Genomic DNA, 25989 nt, shown 5'->3' on the forward strand with positions numbered 1-25989 from the left:
TTACATTACAGGACTCATTTAAGACATAACAGAAGCTGCATTATTTGTTCATTCTTTGCCTTTAAGTGCTGATTCCTAAAAAGGACCAAAAATATTAAAACACAAAGAATTAGGAGCCTGCCGAATATCAAATTGGGGATGAAAATGTCAAATCTCTCAAATTAGAAAGAAATCCAGGAAGAAGGCAGTATCTATTCTAAAGGGTTACATCTTTGAAATCACTTTTGTAGGTGTACATTTATCCTACAAAGCAAGATGCCCCTGGAGTGCAAACACACATTTCCCAGCCTCAGGAAAACACTCAGCATGCCACAGCCCCTGGAGGTGCCCGTTCCCACCATTATCACTGCCTCCCCGCAGAGCAGCCTCTCTAGGACAGATGGGATAGCAAACAACTCACACTTAAATCCATCAATGAAAATACTGTTACAATAACAGCAGCGATTTTATGTGGCTACTGATTTCTTTGGGGCCTCCCAAACGCAAAGGTAAGAAATAATAACAGGTCATTTTTCATCAAGACAGACAATGCAGAAGGGTGATTGGAGCAGAGGTGCTTCCAGTGAACTGTGTTGCCCATGTGAGCACTGCCAAGAAAAGGAGAAAACCTGCCTCCTGGGAGGCTGTTGTGTTTGGGCTGATGAAAAAAGCAATAGGAATCCTCAGCAACATAACAATCAAGACAGCACCAGGCAATCCCACGTTCCTGGGCAAACCCATCGCTGTGATTTTACCTGAGTCTGCAAATAAGGTTGTGTGACTGGTAAAAGGATAACTATTATCCCATTTCACAGATGGACAAACAGAGATTCATGGGAGAGAGTGGCAGAACTAGGGCTAGAACACAGAGCTTCTTCCTCTTAATCCAGTATCTTTTTATTTGCTTTTTTCTCCCTTGAATTGAACAGCAGTGATATAGATCTAAACATTAAAGGAGTCAAACCAAATTGTGTTTTAGAAGAATATTTAATGACCTGAGGAAATGTTTACAATACAAAATGTAGTTAGAAAATAACTATGTGTGCACATGTGTATTATAATTCTGATTTGTAGACATTTTATATAGACACATACACACATTATGTATCAACCAGGAAGTATCTCTGGATATAATGAATGACTTTGGCTTCTTCCTTAGGCTTTCCTCTACTTTATACATTTCTTACATTCTGCACATATTTCTAATGTTTCTAAAAGTTAAGTTGAATATATAATTCGAATTAATAATATATATAAGTACAAACACACACCCCCACACAAGTCAAAATTAGATCATCTCAAGGGAAAAAAATGCTTTGCTTACTTTCTCTTGCTTTCTCTTATGGAGGAGATAAAACCAATCAGAGATCGAATCCAAAGTCTATGCTAGACAATCAACCTTATGACCTAAGTTCAAATGCTTCATCTCTCACAGCTGACATTCTTCGTCTACCAAAAAAGAGGCATATTCCTATTTATTGCCTAATTTCTATGGTTTTTGAAAAAATAAATGAAGAATCAAAATGTTGTGCCTTGAGTCCAAATGTATAGGCAGACAGGAAGCTGGTATGTGATGAGAGAGGGGGAGCCCTTCTCTTGAAACCACAAATTTATTCAGAATTTCTTCCTGTCTTCACCAAGCTGTAGGCTGAAGCAGCCCCTGTGATTATCTCTTCCTAATCAAATGGGTGCCTATCTAGGGAGGCAGATGTAGCTCTGGTGGAGGGGGTGGGAGCCTCTAATTGCAGGATTTACACGAGAGGAGATTCCCCAGAGGCGGAGAAACAGACAGCCAAGGAGACACCACAAGCTATTTCCTCGAGCAGAAAAAGACAAGGAGGCCTTGGGAAGAGACCGCTCTCTTTCTGGCCCCCAGGGTCTTTGTAGGTGGAAAAGGAAGTTAAACTGGCACTGGGTGGAGAGGGATAGGATTAAATTCGAGGTAACTTTATTGAATGGCTACTTTCTGCAAGGCACTATGGGACTGGTAAGGGGGAAAATGCAAAAGCAAAGAGTTCAGAAATAAGATTTTTCTAGTGCCTAGTGTGAGTCAGAAACTCTGTTAGAGTCTGTGTTTAAATGATCAAGTTGAATCTTGAAGAATAATTTGTGAATATCAGGCACACATTAAACAAGAGCCTCCTAGAATAACTGCAGGTCTTGCAAACATGCTTTGCTTGCCTGCACGTGGCTTTCTTTTCAACTTGGCTTCCTTACAACATAAATGTTGTTCCTTTTACCTAGGATGCCCTTCTCACCCTCCCCACTTGAACAATACCTTCAGGAATTAGTTCAACTGCCACCTCCTCTAAGAAACCTTCTTGTACGCCTCTACTCTCAAGCTAGTTGAAATTCTGAACTCCTACTGCACTCTGCATTATTTTTTGTAATTATGTTTGCTTGTCTGCACCCCCACGACATTGCACATGTTATTTTGTGAGGATTTGTTGTTGTTGTTGTTTAGTTTGTTTCCCCCCACCTTTAGAATCCCTGGTGCCTAATACAGTGCCCAGAGAAAAGAAAGTGATCAATAAATGTTTGTCCTCTAAATAAGAAACTTGATGAAGTCATGGAAAGAAAGCAAAGGATATATGGATAAATAAATGAATGAATGAATAAATGATATGTGAATCAATATATCAATGAAAGAAAATATGAATGTTTCTAATACAACTCCGAATCTTATAGGTACAGAAAGTGAAAGGAAGTAAAAATCATTGGAACTGAGCAGAGATGGCAAAAACATACAGGTTACAAAGACCAACATCAAACTAATGCCTCATCCAGGAAAACCATGGCTATTTTTAGCCTGCAGTTTCCCAAAAACAGCATCAGATTATTTGCAATTGACCTGTGCATTTTGAAAATTTCCAGTCATCCTGCCAATTTTCTATCTGGTGCGTCCTTTGGGGCTCATGTAAAAGCCCCAGGCCCCCTAGATCTGCAAGGGGGCAAATAACCTTCTCTGATCCTTCTGAATCGGGTTGTGCATGTGTGTCGCTTTCCAGCTAATTCTGATCATTGCTCTCATTTAGGATCTTCTGTAATGAAAATTCTTGTACCTTCAGCTAATAGGGTTGCTTTAAAAAAATAGGAAAAAAAATTTTGTACCAAAGTGAAGGCTATACCAGAGAAAGTCTTGCATACCCCCATGAAATCCAGCATTTTATGGTTTCATAGTAAAACAACCACCAATCATAAAACAGTATTTCATTTTAAAAAATGTCTTGCTATTGGCAAAGAGATTTAAAGATATCATGTGCATTTTTCTAATGTAATCTTCATGACACCCTTAGTGCAGTGGGTATGTTCATCTTTCTTTGAGAGATGAAGAAACTGAGGCTCAATGAGATGACTTACTTTTCTTTTGTCTCAGCTCCTCCGACACTATGTGGATCTTCTTTCCTTTTCAATTCTCTTTTCTCCCATAATAGAGACATGATCACACATATCTGGTCCTTCTCTCCTTCGGGACACATAGAAGGACTATTCTTCCTGGTCCCTTCAAGTTAGGAAGGGCCATGTTGCTAATTCTGGGTCAATGAGCTGTCAGGAGAAGCACATGTCATTTGAGGATATAAGGCATTTCGCTGCTGATGCAGCAGTCTCCAGTACCCATTCCCACTCTCCAGGTCACACTTTTCCTTCTTCCTCTATTGGAGTCTCATGTTGAGAAAGTGGAGCCACAAAACAAAAGCCACCTGGATAGCTGAGCTATGACCCTGAAGAGGGGAGTAGATTTGGGATGAATGAGAATTAAACTTTTGTGGTGTTAATCTGAAGACCTTTGAAAGTTATTTGAGGGTGCAATGTAACCTATTCTTACCTGACAAATGTAGATGCTCCTATGAAAAATTACAAACCTACTTTTCAGTCTCTGAAGCCCCCATCACTTAGGGTTTCTGCATCCACACTTTCCAGAGGTTTTTCTAGTTCTTGTTACTTAGTGCCCTCATAGTGATCCCCTACAGAGCATTAATCGTGGCTCTCTAATCATCTTTGGAAGTGCACTTAAATTTTAGTTCCTGATCAATACTCCTCCCCACAATGCCTCACTTCTTCTGCCCCCCCGCCCCCACCGCATCACTGAAATAAACAAGCTGGGCTGTTCCCAGGTTGCTGTACTTGCCAGCTTCCTATCCATTCCACTCCAGACCCACTGACATAGCAATTACAGGAAAGACTAGAGTCAGGAGATCTGTTGCAAATTTGAAGATTTTTGGAGCTGAAAGAAGTCATCCAGTGGTAGAATTAGGAACATAGGGGATGGAATTTGCCTCCTCAAATGCTTGCATACCCTCTACAGCAGAGAAGGAGGGTTACACTCAAGTTTCCCACAGAAACACCTCTAGGGGCAGGGCATTCACTAGCTCACAAAGCATTTCTTCCATCTTTGAACAATCTGACTCTAGATAATTATTTGTCTTGTGCCTGTGTATTCCACACAGGTCTCTGACTGTACTACTTGAGAGTCAAACAGAGAAATCCATTCTTCTTCCCCATAACAATTCTTTAAGAATTTAAAAACAGTTGCTAGGTCTTCTTCAATCTGCCACCATATCTCCCCTTTCAGCCTAAGCCTTTTCAATTTTAACATAAGAAAAAATAATTATTAAACAGAAAAAAACTTAACAAGAACGCACAGCTAGTCACTAAAGTTTCTGGCTCCCAATCCAGTGCCCATTATAGTTATTTATTCATCTTTTTACTCAGTAAATATTTTATGAGCATATAATATATACACAATGGTAACACAGGGCTTACAATTTAAATATGATTCAACTCCTGCCACAGGAGAGCAAAAATTTTAGTAAAACGTAAGATGTGTGGACAGGTAGCTACTATAGTTGGAAGGAAATGAAAAAAAATATTCATTAAATGCTTTCTAAATGTCAAGCACTGCCAGGTGCTTCATATATTATTTCATTTAATTTTCAACTACACTCTAGGGTTGACAGTATCATACCATTTTGCTCATTTAAGAACTGAAACACTGCCCTAGATTTTTTGTATTGCTGCATAAAAGACCACCCAATCATAGTGGTATAAAACCATGTGATCATGTTCATGGTGTCTGTGGGCCAGGAATTAGAATAGGATATCACAGAAAGAGCTTGTTTATGCTCCAGGATACCTGGGGAAGTGGGAAGGTCTCAAATGTCCAGAGGCTGAAATCAACAAGAGGTTTCTTTATGTACAGGTCTGGAAACTGAGGTGAGTTGATGTCTAGGCTCAGCTGAGACTGCCTGTAAGAGCCACCTACCTACGTAGAGGCCTCTCTATGTGCCTTAGCTTTCTGGTGGCAGCTGGGTTCTTCTAACAGTATCTGAAAGTCATGCAATCCCACTTCCATTACAGTCTATTTGATTAAGGTACTTATAAGGCAAGCATGGATTAACTGAGAAATTAGACTCTAGTTCATCATGGGGAAGTGAAAAGGTCACACTGCAGAGGAAGCTGTGATACAGGTGGTATCACTGCAGCAAACACTGAAGGCTTAAGCTGTACAGCTGGTGTGTGTTGAAGCAGGTTATGTATCCAGGCCACTTTGGCTCGAAGAGATTTTCTATGAAACTTCAGAAGATGGGTAGAGCATTATGTTACTCAAGAAGGCTCCATGGAGGAGGTACCATGTGGAGTGGGCTTTGAAGGAGGGGAGAGATTTGCATGTGGAAGCATTCTACATATGGGGTAAAGTGTGACTAAGTCACAGAGGGAGCATCATGATCTTCCTTCACTGTCTTCAGGCTATTTTCCATTCCAATAAAGAAACATAGAAAATTATCCTCTCCCAACAGTAAACAGAAGTACTGGGCATAGGAAAGTTCTTGTGACTAAAACGTGGCATTTTTGCCAGATGGCAAGTTTCCCTGGGTGACTATTACCCACGACACATGACACAGCCCGGCCACAGGCAGACAGAGAGGACTGGGCTGAATGGAAGAAGAGGGAAGGAAATCTCACTTTGAGAGACCAAGGGTGGGCCGAAATCCTCCATAATAAGGCAGAGTGTGATGGCAGCTAGAACCCATTGCCCTTGAGCCCCTGGGTAACCAAAATTAGCTCAAAGAGCATTTGAAATGAAAATTTTAGATGTTGTTGGCAATGGTGCACCCCATAGAAAGGGAGTCAGGCAAAAGGCAGGCTCAAGCCCAAATTATAGTAGAAGAGGCCTTCATGAAGGTTTTATGAGCACCCAGTGGAACTACTTTTCATGGTACTATTCTACAAAGAATAGGTTTTTCCACTGCATATTTTAAACTATTTGTTATTAGTGTATATAAAAGCTGTGATTTCAGTATACATATTTTTGAAAATGGCAATAATACAGACAAAAAACATGAGCACAAAAATCCCAATGATTTTCAATGTCCTCTATCATCAGTCTCATCACCTACATAACACATTTCCACATCCATGGACACCTACACCACAACCTATTACATTTTTATATTTATTTCATTACTTGCTTATTAACTATCACCCCTGTGAGAATGCAAGTTTCATACAGAAAGTTACTTAGTTCTGTGTCCTCAGCATTAAGTCACTCAATGTCATGGTCATGCTTGCATATGTTGGTCACTTAATATTTGTTAAGTAAGTCAGGCCCTAGGACAGGAGAGAAGGACTGACAAGCTTACTGCTACAACCTTTTTCTTCGTTATGGAAGGGAACATCTGACCCTGTAATATTGTCAATGAGCCAAGGTTGGTTTTCTTGCCACATTTACCACAATTCCAAATTCTGTTTGGGAAATGACTTCAGACAGATTAGAGATGCAACCTCAGGTCTTCTACTTAGTAGTTGTGTGAGCTTGGCCTGTCACTTAGCTTTCCTGAGTATTAATTTGCTTGTTTGGGAAAAAATATTCTTATCAGAAAGCTAATATGAGGATCAAATCATGAAGGTATTTTGCAGATGATGATGCAGTAAGGGCCTCACTCCTCTGACTGGACAAACTTCAGGCTATTTGCTGCCAAGCTTGGATAAGGGGAGGAAAAGAACAAGAAAATGTATGAAAAGAAGCAAAGAGAAAGAAAGGAACAAACAGTAAAAACAGGAAGAAGAGGAAGAGAAGGACAGGCGAGAGGAAACAGAGACACATACTTTGAAAAGAGGCCAAGTGTAGTGGCCAAGGTTTGCAAGGCCAAGGCGGGAGAATTGTCTGAGACTAGGACTTCAAGACCAGCCTGGACAACACAGGAAGACCCTATCACTACCGAAGTTTTTCTTTAATTAACCAGGTGTGGTGATGTGTGCTTGTGGTCCTACCTACCTGGGAGGATAAAGTGGGAGGATGGCTTGAGCCCAGGAGTTTGAGGTTACAGTGAGCTATTCTTATGCCACTGCACTCCAGCCTGGGTGATGAAGAGAGAGACCCTGTCTCTAAAAAAGGAGAAGAAGAAAATGAGATTAGAAGAGAAATAAGTAGAAAGAGGATGAGTGGCCAGAAGGAAGGAGATAAAGAAAATAGGGAGAGAAGAAGGGAAAGGAGGGGAGGGGAAGTTTGAGGAGTGTGAGGAAGAGAAAAAGATAAGAAGAGAGAGAAAACAATGCTGCTAGAAAGGAAGAAAGAGGGGAGAAGGGAGGGAGGAAGGAAGGAAGGAATGGAAAAGAAGAAAGGAAAGGAGAGGAGAGGAGAGGAAAGGAAAGGGAAAGGAGAGAGGGATGGAGGGAGGGAGGGAAAGAAAGGAAGGGAGGAAGAAAGAGAGAAAGAAAGAAAGAGAAAGAGAGAAAGAAAGAGAGAAAGAAAACAAAGGAGAAAGAGAGAAAGAAAGAGAAAGATAAAGATGAAACATAGAGAAAGAAAAGAAAGAAAGAAAGAGAGAGAGAGAAAGAAAAGAAAGAAAGAAAGAAAGAAAGAAAAAGAAAGAGAGAGAGAAAGAAAAGGAAGGAAGGGAGGGAGGAAGGGAAGGAGGAAGGGAGGAAGGAAGGAAGGAAGGAAGGAAGGAAGGAAGGAAGGAAGGAAGGGAAGGAAGGAAAGGAAGGGAGGGAAAGAGGGATAGAGGGAGGGAGGGAGGGAAAGAAAGGAAGAGAGGAAGAGAGGAAGAGAAAGAAAGAAAAAGAAAAAGAAAGAAAGAAAGAAAAAGAAAGAAAGAAAGAAGCAAGAAAGAGGAAAGAAGAAATAGAAAACAGGAAAGCTGGGGAGGTCTAAGGAGGGAGAAGATAATCGAGAGAAAGAAAGAAATGGAGAGGTCCCTGGCAGAAGGACCCCAGGATTCCCCCAGTTACTTTGGGGTTCAGGGATTACTGACTGGCCCCCAAATCCAGACTGTGGACCTCTCTGTGGTAGTATTTGTCCCTCTCTCTGGCCATCCTTGCCTTGGACAGTCTTTCTATAAGGAGCTCAAGCCTGCCAGGATGCAGAGCCAGGGTCGCCGGAGAGGCTGGAACTCACTCCCGTGAACTAATCCTTCATTTCAGGCTCCCCAGCCCCGCTGACTGAGTCAGACAATTAACACAGCCCTGGCTGGGATGGACCTCTGTGTTTATGACATGATATGGGCTCCAGCAGACAACATTAGCCCTGACTTGATGGAGATTTATTCAGCCTATTACCATGACTCATACTCCAGCAATGAGATCTCTGTCTTCCGGGACTCAGCACTTGGCTGCTGGCATCCTCCTTCCTGCTTCCCCCGTGGCTCCATTTCCATTTTTTCCCCAAAATTTCCTAGCTTTCCTCTTGGCCTCAACCTCTATTTTGGGGTGGGGAACAGGAAGTGGTCACTGTAACTTCTAACTTGCAAAATATCTGAGCCCCCCCTGCCAGAGCCACATGTCTACACCAAGCATAGAAACAAGCAATGAGAAAACATACAATATGAACAAAATTGGGCTTATTTTTTAGGGAGATAGGAAGGAAGGCTTGGACCTGCTACCAAGACCCAAGATCTGAAAAGATGCTAATATCCCTTTATCCTCCATAATCTAATCTAGAATGCCCAAGGTGGAAGAGTAGCTAGAGACAATCCAGAATCTCAGCAAATAGATGGGGAAGCTGAGGCTTAAAGAGAGGAAGAGACTTGCTCAAGATCTCACAGTGAGTGGTAATTAGATCTAGAACTCCTATCTTCTGATTCCTCTTTTCTCCCTAGTCTTTTAATTTATTAATTCATTTGCTGATTCAGCAAATACTTGACACAATATCAAGGCCCAGCTGTACTCTGAAGCCTTCCAATATGCTTGGTGTTAGCTTGGCCCCTGCCCCTATTTTGTGCCTCCTGAGCCCTGTACACATACACTGACATTATGGACTTGCTCACTGCATTTATTGACTTGTGTATGACGGGGCTCTCTCCTCCTCTAGGCCGGGTTCTTCAGGATAGAGACCTGGTCTGTTATTTTATTTTATTTTATTATTATACTTTAAGCTCTAGGGTACATGTGCACAACGTGCAGTTTTGATACGTAGGTACACATGTGGCATATTGGTTTGCTGCACCCATCAACCTGTCATCTACATTAGGTATTTCTTCTAATGCTATCCCTCCCCCACCCCCCCACCCCCCTACAGGCCCCAATGTGTGATGTTCCCCGCCCTGTGTCCAAGTGTTCTCATTGTTCAATTCTCACCTCTTATTCACTTATGTAGCCCTGTCACTAGCTCAAGGTGTGACATTAAGTGGATGCTGAATAAATGTTTGATGAAAGAATTAATGAATTAATAAACTCCAATTGCTTCAAAATTCTGATCACCCATCAAGCGGTAAAGAGCACTATAGGTTCAGCAGACTAACCCCTGTCCCAACTGCCTCCTGCAACATGGTCCAGACCTTTTTGTGAGCAGACGCCATCTATTTCTCTTGTCTTCTTGATCCTTGATTTTCTCATACTACCTGGGCAGTGTGTTTCACTTTCCTTTCAAACGACTGATTTGTACTGATTTAGAAGTTTTGGGATATTTATTTGAACTTTAAGGTGAAAGAATAAGCCCTTAATCCCATAGGAGTGGGCATGACCATTCTTAAAGTTCAAAGTTCTCTTTACCTATTTTAGTAATCACTGAGGGCGTTCCTAGGCAAACCAAATCGAATACAGCTTTTAAAAGAAACAACAATGGGTCCTTAAATCCCAGAGCAAAGAAGGGAAGAGAAAGAACCAGAGATGTTTAACTTACCTGCCAACCTAATTTGGATACTTTCTAATGTCCCTTGAGTCCAAGGGAAAAAAAAAGGAGATCTCTAAGGAAAAGAGATCCTGCTCCCAAGACAAAGACCTGCAGTGGTCTGCAACTGGGACAGATACAAACAGGCAGCCATTTCCTCCAGGTAGGCTATAAATCCAGCCTTTATTACCTTTTATTATGTTGTTTCAACAGACTCTTAAAGACAGCACAACGGTCGGTTGATAGCTGCACTAAATCTCTTTCATTTTCTCCCCATATTACTTTCGCCTCCTGAATTTTTTTGTCTCTCTTCACGAGTCAAATTTTATGGGTCTTCTCTAGAGAAGGGCTGTAGAATGGAAACATTGTTTATGATTGGGAAAGAAAATCCAGCAACCCTCAAACCTCAAAACTATGAGCTAGCAGTGAATGTGTGTGTGTAACCTATATATGTAGACATTTTATATTTCATATGCATATATATATATGCATACACACATATAAGGCAGAATAGCAGAGGAGATACACAAATCTAATGGCACAATGGGGGCTGAGATTGTGTGTGGAAGGAATGAACATAAGAACCATTTACTGCCAACATATCAAAGGCTGAAATGGAATTAAAATAAACTAAGGGTCACAATTTTTTAAAGCCCTACTTAAAGAACAGAATTCTGTTATGGGCTGAAAAGAAGTCCCAAGAATACTGTGAGGTGGAAGTGAGGCAAAGAGGGAAAGCAGGAGGGGAGGAGAGAGGAAGAGGAAGAGAGGAGGAGGAAGAAGGGGAGAAAGGAGGAAGAAGAGGAGGAGAAGGAGAGAGAACAGGAGGGAAGAAAAGGGGGAAAAAGAGAGGAAAGAAAGAAGAAAAGAGGAAAATGGCAATAGAATGAGAATGAGAATGAGAATGAATAAGGAAAAGCTAAATTCCAGAATCTTTCTTTCTGGGCTCTGAAATAAGGCTCAGAAACATTTTCATTGCATTTGATGAAGCAGATATTAAACAGATATTAACCATAGATCTTCAACAATCTTCTATTTTATTTGTCAGTTAAATATTAGTGCCTCTTGGGAAATTGAATACTAGATGCTGATCTCCTTACTATCAGCATACAAACACACAGTGTCCCCACCCCTACCCCCACAGATATTGGCAGTCACCCTTCTTTAAGACTCCATAACCTACCCTGTACTTATTCTTAAAGAGTCAATTAATGATCCTCCTCATCGCTGAAACTGACCGTATCACTCTGATTTTTCTTTGAGCCCTTTGTCCTCTTTCAGAGCTGCCTCATGATGTCTCTGCTCCATCAGACTTGAAAGATTTTTTTCATATTTGCACTGTTCCTTCTTTCAGATCTGATTGTCAGCTCCTTGATAACTGGTATCACATGGACATCCTCCAGTTGGGCTCCCTCATTCAAAGCCTGGCTCTACATTTACAAACTGTGTTATGTTGAGAAGTTACAATCGAACTAGAACCTGTTTCATCATCTGTTAAATGGGGGAAATACTACCATCTACATCATGGAGTGGTAGCCAGAATCAAATAAGATGATAGATGAGAAGTGCTGTCTCTACCCTGCTATCTAATTCTTGCCACTTTCTGGCTGAAAGGCAATGGGGCAAGCAACTTAGGTTTTGAAGTTTGCTTTACTCATTGGAAAAATAAATGTAACACTCAACCCTTGGGGACATCATAAGGTAGTATAATACTGTGGTTCTAAGTTCAGATCCTGGAGCCAGACTACATAGATTCAAATGCAAGCTGCCCCACTTACTAATGTATGACCTTCAAGCAAATTACTCAACTTCTCTTTGCCTCTATTTCCTTATTTGTTAGAAAATGTTATTATTACCTACTCCATAGTGCTCTTGTGGGGATTAAATGAGTTAATTCAAGTAAAGTACTTAGAACAGTTCCAGACACAGAGCGAGCTTTAATATATGTTAACAATTATTATTGTGATTTCAGTGAGATAGTTCGAATGAAGGACATAGACACATGGTAGGATTTCATCATGTGGTAATCCCCACTCAGGAGATTAAAAAGCCTCCCACTCCCATAGTTAAAGTCTATCAATAGAGACAATACATTGCAAGGAAATGGAATTTTTATCTCCTATAATCTAGGTGAAAACTTGATACCATCATTACTGAGGATTTACTTTTCATTTGTATTTCTTATGCATCAATATTTTGTTCAGGAGAGCACTGGATCAGGAACTTGCGAATTCACCAGATAGAAAACTTTTGTTGTTTCTAATGAGAAAACCAATTCTTCAAGCCTTGTTAGAATTGCCAAACAGGGTTTCCTGCTGGGCGGCTTCATTTACTTGGCGTCTCCTACTGAGAAACACCAGTACCATTCACAGATTGGGAAACGGAGAAGACAGACAACTGAATGAGAAATACCAACTTAAATGCTGAAATTTGTCATCACCTTCCAGAGAATAGGAACAGATTGTTTTTTTAAGAAAATGAATTTTAGGAGTTACGCAAATTCATTGCATTTATATCCTCTGAAAATGTCAGAGCTAAACAATGAAATTTAAGAGCTCCTACAGTGGCAAAGCTGCAGTTGATTGATAGCAGCTGCTGGGAGCAGTGAGGAAAGAGTGATTCTGAGGCTACTTCGTAGTTCAGTGGAAAAGTACTATAATCCATTAGTGATGCCTGCCATGGCCATGGAGTTGGACAGTATTAGACCAACTTGCCGTATTCTTTCTGTTTCTGATCTAGTCAAAATTCCTAAGGCTACAGATGTTTTCAAATTCCCTACATTGGGAAAAGAAGGGTTTAGACTATGTTCATTTTGAAATGCCATTAGTACATGCAAATTTACTGAGATGTAAAGAGTTAAATAAATGAGAATGATTTGTGTATTCTTGGCAAGCAATTGGAAACTGCTAAACATATTTTATAAACTCTTGAATAATGATGTTATTTCTTGGATAGTTTAAACCGTCTTTTCCCCATCCCCATTGGTTATTCTGTTTTTAATCTTTACTGCTTAGGAAACCTATTAAAAATAGGCTGATGCTTGTTTAAAATCTTTACTAATTCTATAATAGTAAACTGTACAAAGAAATTGAATTTTACCAAGAATTTGGGAATAAGCAAAATAAGCTAGCATGAAGTCACCACAAGAAAAACATATATGGCCGGGCATGGTGTCTTACACCTGTAATCCCAGCACTTTGGGAGGCCGAGGTGGGTGGATTGCCTGAGCTCGTGAGTTCGAGACCAGCCTGGCAAACATGGCGAAACCCCGTCTCTACTAAAAATACAAAAAATTAGCCAGGCGTGGTGGCGGGCGCCTGTAGTCCCAGCCACTTGGGAGGCTGAGGCAGGAGAATCGCTTAAATTCAAGAGGTGGAGCTTGCGGTGAGCCGATATCGTGCCACTGCACTCTAGCCTGGGTGACAGAGTGAGATTCCATCTCAAAAAAAAAAAAAAGAAAGAAAGAAAAAAAGAAAAACATACGTGATTATTGTGGGCAGTCTTCTAAGGACTTTAACTTAAAGAGCAGTTTGGGTTTTTTTTCAAGTGATTCATGGATTCATGGATTTTGTTTTTTTGTTCCTGTTTTTGTTGTTGACCTATTAATATAATACTAATGATAACAACTGTTTGTGTTTTTTAAGCACTCCCCCTTATATTAGTTCATCTGACCTTCACATTAGCCTCACGAGCAAGGCAGGATAATAATTTTTATTCTCATTTTACAGGGAGGAACTTGGGCTTCAAAGGTAGCAGGTTGGAAATATGAGGGAAATCCTATTTTCTCTCTATATATCTATCTCTCCATCTTGGGAAGGAAATTAGAGGTTGAACAAACTAATGCCATTGATTTGATTTGAAATTTCAGCCTCACACATCTCTGTCATCAACCCTAATATCCCTTGACTTAAACTAATTTAGTATCCTAATAAACATTTAAATAGAAAATATTTAATATCCTAGTACATAGGTTTAAGGCAAGTTGCAAATTGTCAAATGATTGATAAAAAGCACAGGATTCTATAATAAGTAAATGAAGAAAGTTACTTTCAGTGGTGGATTTAGAGAAGGATTCATAAATGAGAGGGACTTAGTCTGATTCTCAAAATTAAATAAAACAAAAAGACGTGAGATGAAAGACACCTCAGAGAAGTTTCCGAAAAGTGGCACAAAATCCTTGTCTTGAAATTCAGTAGAGAAAAAGATCCCATACAGTTCCCTGGAGTGAAACAAATGGAGGGACATAATTGAAAATGATTTCTGACTCCTCATATTTTTTAGTTATACCCACAGCTGGCATGTGGTCAACACAAGTGGTTCTACCATGGCACTGACCTTGCTCAAACACACCACATGGTTTTTAGTGACAATCAGTCCTGTGTCTTCATCCATTTTTTTGCCATTTGCTAGATGCATGGCCTTAAGCATATAACTTCATTCCCAGACTTCTTCTTTCCTTTTTTTCTTTCTGCTTTTTGCTTAATTTTCCTGGAAGAAAAAACGATGTTTACTTCCCAGGGTTGGCATAGGATCATGACAACCTACAAAGGGCACCTGGCGTATAGCATGTGCTCAGTGCATTAGTTTTCATTCTTATTTCTTGCTGTCACAAGCACCTATCTGACTCTGGAGGAAAGAAAATATTTGATTTTCTCTAAGCAGTACCAAGCCTGCAGATGAGAGTATCAGCACTGAAATTGAACTTTGTGTGTATGTGTGACATAGGGTTGAACATTTCATCAACTTCTAACATTGTTCAGCTAGAGATTTAGGGTAGATCTCCAGGAAAGCATGGAAGTGACTCTAAATTAAATCAACCTGGTAAATTGCTCAGGGATTGTGATGCCTTGCCACCAATAAAAAAATAAATAAATAAATCACTTCTAGTCTCTAACAGTTTACAGCTTGATCTAGCAGAAGTAATTTTTCAGAAATTTTACTAAATGCTCATTTAGTGAGTGTGAGGTGAGTGACACGATCTAGTATGTATGAAAACAGATAACGCTTATTATACTAGACCCTATTTCTTAGAATACAACTTAATGCATATGGACTCAATAGATCAGGTAAAAAGGGAAAACCTTTTGGATTTCATGAAGAAAAAAACATATACACATACATCTTTACCCATATCTATACTTACATACATATATACGTATGTACTTATGTAAGTATGTACGCATGCATCTATTTTTTGAGCTGTATATGGCAATTCTACCTACTGTACCAAAATATTTCCTCAATAAATATCATAGCATAGATAAGAAACAATCAGAGTTAACACACCAATTTATACTATGCATGTGGATATTTCTAAAGTACAGACAAGTAATTTTTGCTATTAAGATGTTTTATCACAGATTACCCCACAATCATTTTGTTTGTTTGTCTTTGAGATGGTCCCACTTCGTCACCCAGGTTGGAGTGCAGTGGTGCCATCTCGGCTCACTGTAGCCTTTGTCTCCCGAGTTCAAGAGATTCTCCTGCCTCAGCTTCCCAAGTAGCTGGGACTACGGTCTCGTGCCACCATGCCTGGCTAATTTTTATATTTTTCTTTAAATAGAGTCTGGGTTTTACCATGTTGGCCAGGCTGGTCTCGAACTCCTGTCCCCAGGTGATCCTCTCGCCTCGGCCTCCCAAAGTGCTGGGATTACAGGTGTGAGCCACCACGTCTGGCCCTCACAATTATTTTTAATGCTATATAGTTTACTAAATAAAACTCTTTTAATAAGATCTGTAAAGGCTCAGTTTAGCCAGCAAGCTATACTGCACAAGTTGACCACCATTATGGGTCAACATTCAATTGAATGTTAGAATAAAATTTCTCTTTAAAGAGGTGACATGTTGATCTGCCATTACTGGTTAACATCATAACTTGAAGTGGTTTACGAAATATCATCAAAACCTTAGGAACAGAAAATACAAGGATAGATGATGTTTCTTGGGGAGGATGGGTGGAACATAAAAGCTACCTAGAGAAGGTCAAGTGGTTGGTAAGGGGAGCTTGTGATGGCGTTGATCATCTAACGTGGAATAGGAATGGATAAGAGGAATTAGCTCTGGGAACAGAACTACATGATGGGCAAAGGGGCCCACCGAGTTTCTTTCACATACTCAACACAATTTTTGAGCATATACAATGTAGCAGTATGTATGTTTAAGCAATAGCATCTGCATATAGCAACAGCCAATGTGAAAAGCAGAGTCCTTGCCTCTAGAGATTATGTGTAGTGCACTATCTCTAAAGGTGTGTGACCCTCCCCCATCCAGCATCATCAGTACCACCTGGGAACTTTACAGAAATGTGAATTCTTGAAATCCACCCCAGACCTACTGAATCAGAAGCACTGGGGTGGGACCCTCTAATCTATGTCTTTAGGAGATTTTTAGAACCACCGGTCTAATGGAAAGTGTTCTATAACTTCTGTTCCTCAAAGCTATCCTGCCACAGAAAGTGTGAGAGGGAAATAGCTTAAAATGGCAGGAAAGTTATTGATAAGGCTCCTTGATTCCTGCCTGTCTCTTTGCCTACATAAGTCATTTGGTATATCTGTGATGTTGCCTGGTGCATGGAGTCCCAAACTTTCCTGCTCACCAGAATTACTAAAGAGTTGTCTGTTCATTCATTTACTCACTCATTCATTCATTTTTTTTTCTTTGAGGTGGGTCTGTTTCTGTCACCCAGGCTGGAGTGCAGTGGCGTGATCTCGGCTGACTGCAGCCTCCACCTCCTGAGTTCAAGTGATTCTCTTGCCTTAGCCTCCCGAGTACCTGGGACTACAGGCATGTGCCACCACACCTGCCTACTTTTTGTATTTTAACTAGAGACAGGATTTCACCATGTTGGCCAGGCTTGTCTCGAACTCCTGACCTCAGGTGATCCTCCCACCTCAGCCTCCCAAAATTCTGAGGTTATAGGTGTGAGCCACTGTGCCCGGCTTCATTTATTCATCCTACAAATATCTGGGAAACATTGACATTAGGCATTCATATAGGCATAAAGATTCAGTTGCAAAAAAGACAAGCATTATCTTTGCTCTTAAGGAGTTCAGAATCGAAATGGGATGTCAGAATATAAACAATAACATAAAATAATCATAAAAATTACAAAAGCAAAGAAAGTATTATAAGACAGTCTCTATGTGTTGTATTGGTTGGGGGTGCAACTTAGTCAGAGTCAGGAAGTACCTCTCTGAAGAAGTGATATTGAAGCTGAAGGATGAATAGACATTACTTGAGAAGAGAGACCAGCCTTAGCAAAGTTCTAGAGAAAGACAAAACGTCACTGTGTTCAGGGAACTAAAAAGGGCAAGCATGAGTAGAGTGAAGAGAACAAAGGAAAATTTGTACTGCTTTGAGATTGAAATGGTATAGGTTGTTAGAGACCAAAGCAAGGTAGCCTGGGAGGACACCAAGAACAGGGAAAGGCGAAGACTCAATTCAAGTTAAGATGGTCACTATGGCCTAAAAAAAAAAAAAAAAAAAAAAAAAAATGGATGAGAGCAGAGCAATGAAGGCTGGAAGACCAGTGAGGACGATCTGCTGCTGTATCCCAATTAAGTATCCAAGTGATCGATACTGGCATGATGGGGGTAGGGGAGTGTCAGGTAATGCAATAGCTTACAAAGCAGGGATCACTCCATTTAGAATGGGTTGTCACTTTGTCACTCACAGGAATGGCTTCCAAGCTATTAGGACCCAGAGATAACCCTGGACTTGGCAACTAGGTAGATAGAAGGGGTATTCACCTATGTAAGTGACCTTAGGCAAGTCCTTGCTCGAAATCTCTCCTCCTTTCTGCCACCAATCCACTCTTACCCCTTAGTTTCTTCTTCCTAAGTGTTGCACTCCAACTGTTCTTTTAAAGTGCACGTGCCCTGAGAAATTAAAGCTCTGAACAGTCTTTGAGAACGCTGAGCACATCAGTTCCTTCCTGGGAGAGGAGGGTTACAAGGTTCCTTGGTTACAAGGCTAATGCTCTGCTGTGACCCTGGTTTTCCTCTAACCCAGGTCAGGACAGGGATGTGATGTGACTGACACTTTTTACCCCACACATGGCCTCTGGTGACTGAAGGTTGACACTTTCACCAGCCCTCTCCCCAGGGTGCCCCGTCATCTCTCCTCCAAAGCTGACAGCACATTGGCATTGCTGACAAATGACTCATTTCCAGCCACATAAAATGGCTTCAATCTTCTCTTTTGAAGCCTCACAGATTACCTCCTCCGCCTCCTGCTTTTCTGACAACTTCGCTCCAGCAGTGCATTATGTTAAAAACCACACTTATTATGCCAGAGTGGGTCTGGAACGATTAGAGTTCAGTTTTTATAACAGATGTGGATATGCCTGTAATGACCTGCTTGGCTCAATGCTCCTGCAGGCCTGTGACCTGCACAGCTAGTGTCACAGGACCCAGTGTCCTCCCTGCAGAAATCCCATCTCCAGAGGGAGAAGAGACTGTCCCTCCTTCTGGATTCTTTTAATTCTATTTGAATGTGGGGTGCCACCATGAACTGTCACCCAAGTCAGAAACCAAGGTGTTCATTCAGACTTCTTCCCCACCTTTATCCCTCTTAGCCAGCCACCAAGTTTCCTTCTTTCTTTTGCTTTGGCATCTCTCCAAAGGCCCACTCCCATGCTCCTGGATCACACTACCATCATCCTTCTTTTAGAATATTGAACAATCCTCCATCCATATCTCTGCCTCCAGTCCTGCCCTTCCAAAACAGGCTCCAAAGTAATGGTTCTAAAATGCAGAATTATTCATCTACACTCACTGCTCTCAATCCTTTAATAGCATCTCACTGACCTTGAGATAAAGGCTTCAGCTTAGAATTCAAAGTTCTCTCTAAAGCCCTCTCCTGCTTCTTTACTCCAGACCACCTTCACCCAAAATCTGTTATGCAAGTAGGTATCAAACTATTTGGAGGTTCTCTCATACAGCCTACTCCTGGGTTCCTTTATATCTTTGCTTAAGCTTGTTCTTACCTAGAATGCCTGGTTTTCCTTTTTCTTTGCCTCACTAATATCTTCTCATTCTACAGGGCTCATTTCACCTCCAGGTAATCTTTCATGAAATGCCCTCCTCAAAGGCATTACGAGCCCCTTTTTGAGACTAAAAGAGTCTATGTTCCCCTCTATCCTGCCATGAATCTCATTAATATATTGGTTCTTTTACTTGTCTTCTGTCCCACTGAACTATGAGCTCTTTGAAGGCACAAATGGTGCCTTAGGCAACTCAGCACACCCAGAGACATATAGCGCAAAAGGTAATTGACTATGGAACTCATCCTTCCAGCCTGCAGTTCAGCTTTGATAATGGTTAGTGTGTGCATCGTGGTCCTCCATATATGATACATTTTAGCATCTGCCAGCCCATTTAATCTTCACAACAAACCTGTAAGGAAGTCACGTTAACTGATTTTACAGATGAGAAAACTGAGCCTCAGGGAGGTGGAGTAACTTGCTTGTTTTCATGCAGCTAGGCAGAAGGCAGTGCAGTACTTGCTGAGGGACATCTACATGGATTTGGGTAGGAAAACATCACTATAGAGCTAAGCCATGAAGGATTAGAAAGAATTTGTCAGTTGGAGTAGAGTGGGGTGAGCGGGAAGGCTATTCCAAGAAAACAAAAAGTGTATTTCTAAATATCGACGTCATCATGAACAAAGGCACAGAGCTATGAGGGAGAGATGCCGTTAAAAATAAAGTCCTAGTCTGAATACATTTCTACCAATTGCTAGCTGTGTGATCAGGAAGAGTTGCCTAACCTCAGATTTTTCTTACGTAAAATGAGAATAATAAAAGCTCCAAAGCCCTTAGATTAATATACAGATATGATTAAATAAATGTGTATTATGTATTATATAACTCTGTATGTGTGTGTGTGTGTGTGTATGTGTGTGTGTGTGTGTGTGTATCTTCCTAAGAAAATACTCTGACAAGCAGCAATGGCTCAATACATGTTAGCTATTTCTAGTAATGCTATTCCAATTATCTATTGTTATGAAAGAAACTACTCCAAAGCATAATATTATCAAACAACCATTGTTTTGTGCATCACAAGAACTCAGCTGCAAGAGTTGTCTCCAACCTATGCAGCATGAACTGGAGCACCCACTTCCGGGATGACTTCTTCACTCACTCACCTGGTGCTTATGGGCTGGGTTGTCATCTGTGTAGGAAAAAGGTGGTACTTGTCAGCCAGGTATCCAGCTCAGGCTGTTGACCAGGGTAGCAGCAAAGACCAGATTGATCAGGATGTTCTCTCCATGTGTCTCAGGCTTATCCCTGAGTCGTGACTTGTTTCCCAGAGAGGAAAGAGACATGAGCAGAATCTACAAGGCTTCTTATGAGACAGCTTCAGAAGTTACAGAAAGTCCCTTCTGACAAATTCTGTTGGTCAAATAAGTAGGACAGCCATCCCACATTCCAAGGGAGACAATTAGATTTTACTTTTCAATGAGAGGTTGACAATGAATTTGTGGCCATCTCCAATATACCACACAACTGGTACTACTAGTAGTGCTACTAGCACTATTATGACATTCAGAAGTGACTGCAGTCATTCCACTGCAATGAGCATATAGAGTGCACATAAAAAAGGGTTGACTGGGGGATGAAGCCACAGAGAAACTGCTACACTGACATGGTAGAGTAGAAGCAGTAACATTCTAGTCTCTTCACTATACCCCACAAAGCCAGTGAGAACTAAGCAAGTGAATTTCCCAACCCCAGGGGGTGCACGTATAAACCAGGGAGTCAGAAGCTACACTCTGAAAAAGAGTGAGACCGCTAGGAGCATCCCTGGGATTTCTTTTCTGACTCACCTGAAATGAAGCAGCCAACTCTCCCTAGCCTCTTTCTTTCTCTTACCTGATAGAGGTCACACTGAGTTATTTTTCCAAACTTTGGAGGTAAGAGAATGAAAGGTCTCAGCTATCTTGGCCATCACAAGCCAGAGTTACTCATGGGGAACAAGGCAGGAAGCATAAAGAGGACACAGAAAAGTGGATGTTGTACATAAAAGACACTTTCTAGCACAATGTAGTTCACATTTCTTCCCTTACTTACTGTGCTGATTTTTTTTTTAACCATATGGGTTTTTGTCGCCACAAGATATGTATGACCTTTTTTCTCAGTTCATTGATCTGGTAACACACACACACACACACACACACACATCTTTGGGGCTGACCTGTTCTTACCTGTTAATTCTATTAATGTCCCTGTTATAAGGCTACAGTCGAAGAGAGATCTATATAATTTAATGACATCTCCTGTACTTCTGTTCTTCTTCTTAATTCCTGACACCAATAACACATACAAAATTAAATGCATTTTTTAAAGTACATTCAAAGACATCCTTTCACACACATATATATTTCATTCTCAAACATATCCCCATTTGGATGATAAATTACATGATTGCCTAACTTTCAAACATAAAAAGTACACTCCTCTGCAAAACATACCATTCACAGACAAACACACAAACACAGAAACACACTGAATTCCCCCTCTCCTTGCAAATACACACAGATAACCAACCACTCTAAAATGCACACGCAAACACACACACACTCATAATAACACAGAGATGCCCTCAATTCTAAATGCACACTTTCAAAGCCTTGCCTAAATCATCCTCCCCATACAAATAGCACACACCCATTCACATATTAATACTAACAGACTCTCATACCCACAAACATGCAAGAGAGAAATCTAGGAAAACGAGACACACACAAAAAAGAAAAAATATATATATATAGACATGTAGACTAATGCACTCTCTCAGTATTCCCTGCACATATGACACCTCTAAGGAGGCTGTCGATACATCCTGGACACACAAAAGTGCCCGTGTTCAAATGAACTCCTCCACACCCACATACTACAGACAAATCCAAGCATATCCTTTTTTTAATTGTGGTAGAATCAAGCATCTACTTTCAAATACAAAATCACACATAGACTATAATAAATAAAACATATTCATGCATAATTACACACACACACACACACACACACGCAACTTCTGGCCTTAAGTTCTCTTCTTGCACCAACACTGTCTCTCATTTCATCTTAAAGCCCAGCCTTCACTCAGAAGACCGTCTTTATGGAAATCTTCCCATAAACAAACAAGTCCTCCCTTTTTAACAGAGATGTCCTAGTGCAGACAATCCCTCTGCCCTAGGTGGCTCCTGCCTCCCTCGTGTCCCAGACTAACTGCCCTGGCCACCAACAAAGACTCTGGAAACACTTTTGCAATTCTTTAATTGGCCTCAATTTAGACAGACTAATAGCTCTAGAAATCTCAGAGGACAAAAAGATAACACTTAATAAGGATGACTGCTTAAAAAGGAACAAGGTCATGTCCTTTGCAGGGACAAGGATGGAGCCATTATACTCAGCAAACTAACACAGCAACAGAAAACCAAACACTGCATGTTCTCACTTTTAAATGGGAGCTGAACACATGGACACAGGGCAGGGAAAAACACACACTGGGGCCTGTCATCGGGTGGGTGGGGGGCGGGGGAGGGAGAGCATGAGGAAAAATAGCGAATGCATGCTAGGCTTAATATCTAGATGATGGATTCACAGGTGCAGCAAACCACCATGGCACACGTTTACCTATGTAACAAACCTTCACATCCTGCACATGTATCCCTGAAGTTAATATAAAATAAAATAAAAAGGATGACTGCTAATACTGAAAGCAAAGGGCCAGGTGCTGAGGGAAACAATTGAACCTTGAGTCAGGACGTCGGCTCTAGTCTTATCTCTGCCACAAATTTGCTGGGGGACCTAGGACAAATTCCTCTCACTCCCTGGCCCTTGTCTCTTCACCTGTGAAATTAAATTTTGGACATGAGTTTCTGTTTTCTAAGATCTTAAAGCTGTAATCCAAAGTATGTGAACATTTCTGGACCAAAAACTGCTAGCAGGTAACAATTGTTATTTTGATTAGAAAAGGGCATTGAATCATTCTGCCTAAGTGGTATTGGAAAAGGTGTGCAAAATTTGGAATTAAAAAATCTCAGTTCAAATTTTTTCTCTGACCCGAATTAATTAAATGAATGCTATTCGTTTAGCAGTTACCTTGCACCAGGTGCGGTGCTGAGTACAGGACAAGAGACTCACCTGAAACAGCCTCTTGTCTTTGCAATTTAGGCAAAAGAATAAAGAATAGGACATCAACAAAGAATCTGAGTATAAATTATTTACAAGCTGTGAAACAGATATTTCAGTCATATTATCACACCTTAAAAAATCACCTTTCATCTGTTTTTTTCATGATTCCACTTTTGACTCTGGCTTACACACATCTTGACTTACAAAAAGCTCAGGGCAAGCTCAAAAGCTGCTTCCCAACTCATCTATGTTTTGACAATAAGCCTTTATTTGTAATATGGCAGGAAGAGCTGAGCAGCCCATAACCTGTTCTTGAAGTTGTGCAGTACTGCACAGCACTGATACTAATTTCATTACTTTTATTCATCCAGCCTTGGGTACTTCAGCTCGTTGGGTTCCAGCCGCGATTAATTGGTAGAGCTCCCACTGACTCTTGATTAGCTGCTTTTGATTAGGGCCTAATGACTTCATTTGGTCCCTAATTCAGGGGGATGAGTTGCAAAACTGCCTGCAAACTGCTCAAACAGAATTACATTTTTCCAAGCCCTGAAGACATCACTTAAACTCTGCATACACAGTATTCTCCCTCCCTTGTTCCTCTTCCTATTGCCTCTGGACCACCCTGCACAGAAGCAAGACAAAAAGGAAGCTTGTGACCCAGCTCCTGGCTGCTAGAGCAGATGTCACACAAAAAAGGCCTGGATGTCGACAGGCTGGCTCCTAGGAGGAAGTCACCCCCTACAACACTAACTCCTGCCCAGTGCCTAAAGGAAAGGCTTGGCATGCAAGAATTTTTTTGAAGTCCTCACCTGCCACATTTGCTGCTTGCCTTCTTCGGAACAAGATACTGTCTTGATCTTTGCCTTAATCTTCTGCTACAAACACCTGAAAACCTTCAAGCCTTCAACCTGTAACCCATAGCAAAGGTCAGAAAACATAGAAAAAACAGTTTCCACCCCAGAATCCAAATGGACAGTTGCTGCTGCTGGTCTGTGATACTGGCTCTGACTTCCGAGACCACAGATCCTAACATTCTGTACTAGGGAGCAAGATAGTCACAGATACTCAAATCCTCTTGGGGTTCATGTTTAATATATAGATACCCAAGCTTTGGAGGCCCATCTCAGAAGGTTGTTTACTTTAACATTCTATTCTACAGATTTATTTATTTTTCAAAAGTAAGCAATTTGACAAACATTTATTTAACGTTTACCATGTGCCAGATGCTACATTAGTTTTCAGGTAAACACAGGTGACCAAGACTCCATCTTTAGCATCTAAGAGCCCATTGTCTACTGTGGGGGCAAATCCTTTGATTGATAGGTCAACGCTCTATAGTCAGTGTCTGGAGTGTAATAAGTGATAATTACAACTATATATATATATATATGTATCTCATATATGAATATATGGTGCGTATACATTTGTGCTTGCATATATAGTGCGTGTATATATATCAATATGCTAAAATGCACACCATTTAAAATGCTGTAGAGAACGAAGTATTCTCTCTTCCCTCAGCCCTCAAAGTGCTCTCCCCAGAGTCAACTGCTGTTAGCAGTCACTTGCGTTCATCTGCAAACATTTCATAGTCATCTGTACACATTTTTAAATGAGGAAAGTAAAATTAAGAAGGAAAAATATGACTTGCCCAAAGTGGGGTGACAATGACAGAGGTTTTTATGGCTCCTGTACTCTCAGTCGTGCTCTTTTCCCAGAAACTTTTAATGGTGTTGTCTGGCTCAAGAGACTAGTCTAGAAAACTTATGTTGGGGATACATGCAGCCTCAAGAGAACTGCACCTTGCAAAACCAACAAAGAGCTAAAGGAAAGACATGATAGGGACAGAGGGTGTTAGGAGGCAGATCAAAGAACTTCACAGGAGCTCCTAGACTATAAGACATCACCCACACAAATTCTTCCAGAACTGCCAAGAGCTGTCCCTAATTCCTGCCCCTTGCCTTCTTATCAAGGCTGAACCAGGCATTGGGCAGGTCGTTAGAATCTGGTGCCCACCCCTGTCTGGACTTGACTTCTGCATTTGACTCTGACACAGGCTATTCAAAATGCTGATTTGCCCTATACCAGTGACTGATGGTACTTAATTCATGCCTCCTCTATACTCAAAATCTTCAGCCCCTGTTTGTGGTTCTTTGTGTGTGTCTGGGTTTCAACAGCTTGCAAAGACCCTTTAAGTCAAGTGAATGCCATAACAAGTGATGATATACATACAGGATGCTCTGCAGTGAGTGAGGTAGCACAGTAGGAAAATACGAACTTCCTAGACATACAGACCTGGTCTCTGATTTCAGTGATAAACATTGGATAAATTACAGAACTGTAAAATTCAGTTTCTATGTACAAAAAAAAAGATCATATCTACTTATCAAACTTTCTGGAGAATTAGGTGACATAAGGAACTTTTAATGTATCTGATGTGTAATGGGTGTTCCAGGTGTTCCATAAATAATAAACACTATTATATTCTCCTCTAGTTTATTTATTGTTAGTAACACTTAGTAAAACAAACAAGCCCCTGTGGCCCGTGACTATGTTGTTTCATGGATATTTGTACGTCCATCATCAAACACTGTGGCTGATAACACAGTACATGTTTAATAAACATTCAGTAAAAGAAAGAATAGATGGAAGAATCAACAAATTGTGTCTTTTGATTGTTAGCTCCATCTGAACTAAAATGATAACTCTTGATTTGGATCTCAGAGAAAAATAGAAGGCATTTTAAGCCAAGGGCAAGTTACAA

At 40.7% G+C, this 25989-nt stretch overlaps 1 long non-coding RNA gene across 1 annotated transcript; it reads right to left on the reverse strand.

Moving 5' to 3' along the window:
* Positions 1-3202: 3202 nt before the first annotated feature.
* Positions 3203-20261, reverse strand: LOC134736230 (uncharacterized). Its single transcript, XR_010120127.1, has 4 exons — positions 20234-20261; positions 14423-14575; positions 10278-10436; positions 3203-3525 (listed from the first exon to the last, which is right to left on the reverse strand). It is a non-coding gene; the product is annotated as an uncharacterized lncRNA (long non-coding RNA).
* Between the last annotated feature and the right edge of the window lie 5728 nt (positions 20262-25989).

Source organism: Symphalangus syndactylus, chromosome 3 (assembly GCF_028878055.3).
Source record: "Symphalangus syndactylus isolate Jambi chromosome 3, NHGRI_mSymSyn1-v2.1_pri, whole genome shotgun sequence".
Lineage (NCBI taxonomy): Eukaryota > Metazoa > Chordata > Mammalia > Primates > Hylobatidae > Symphalangus > Symphalangus syndactylus.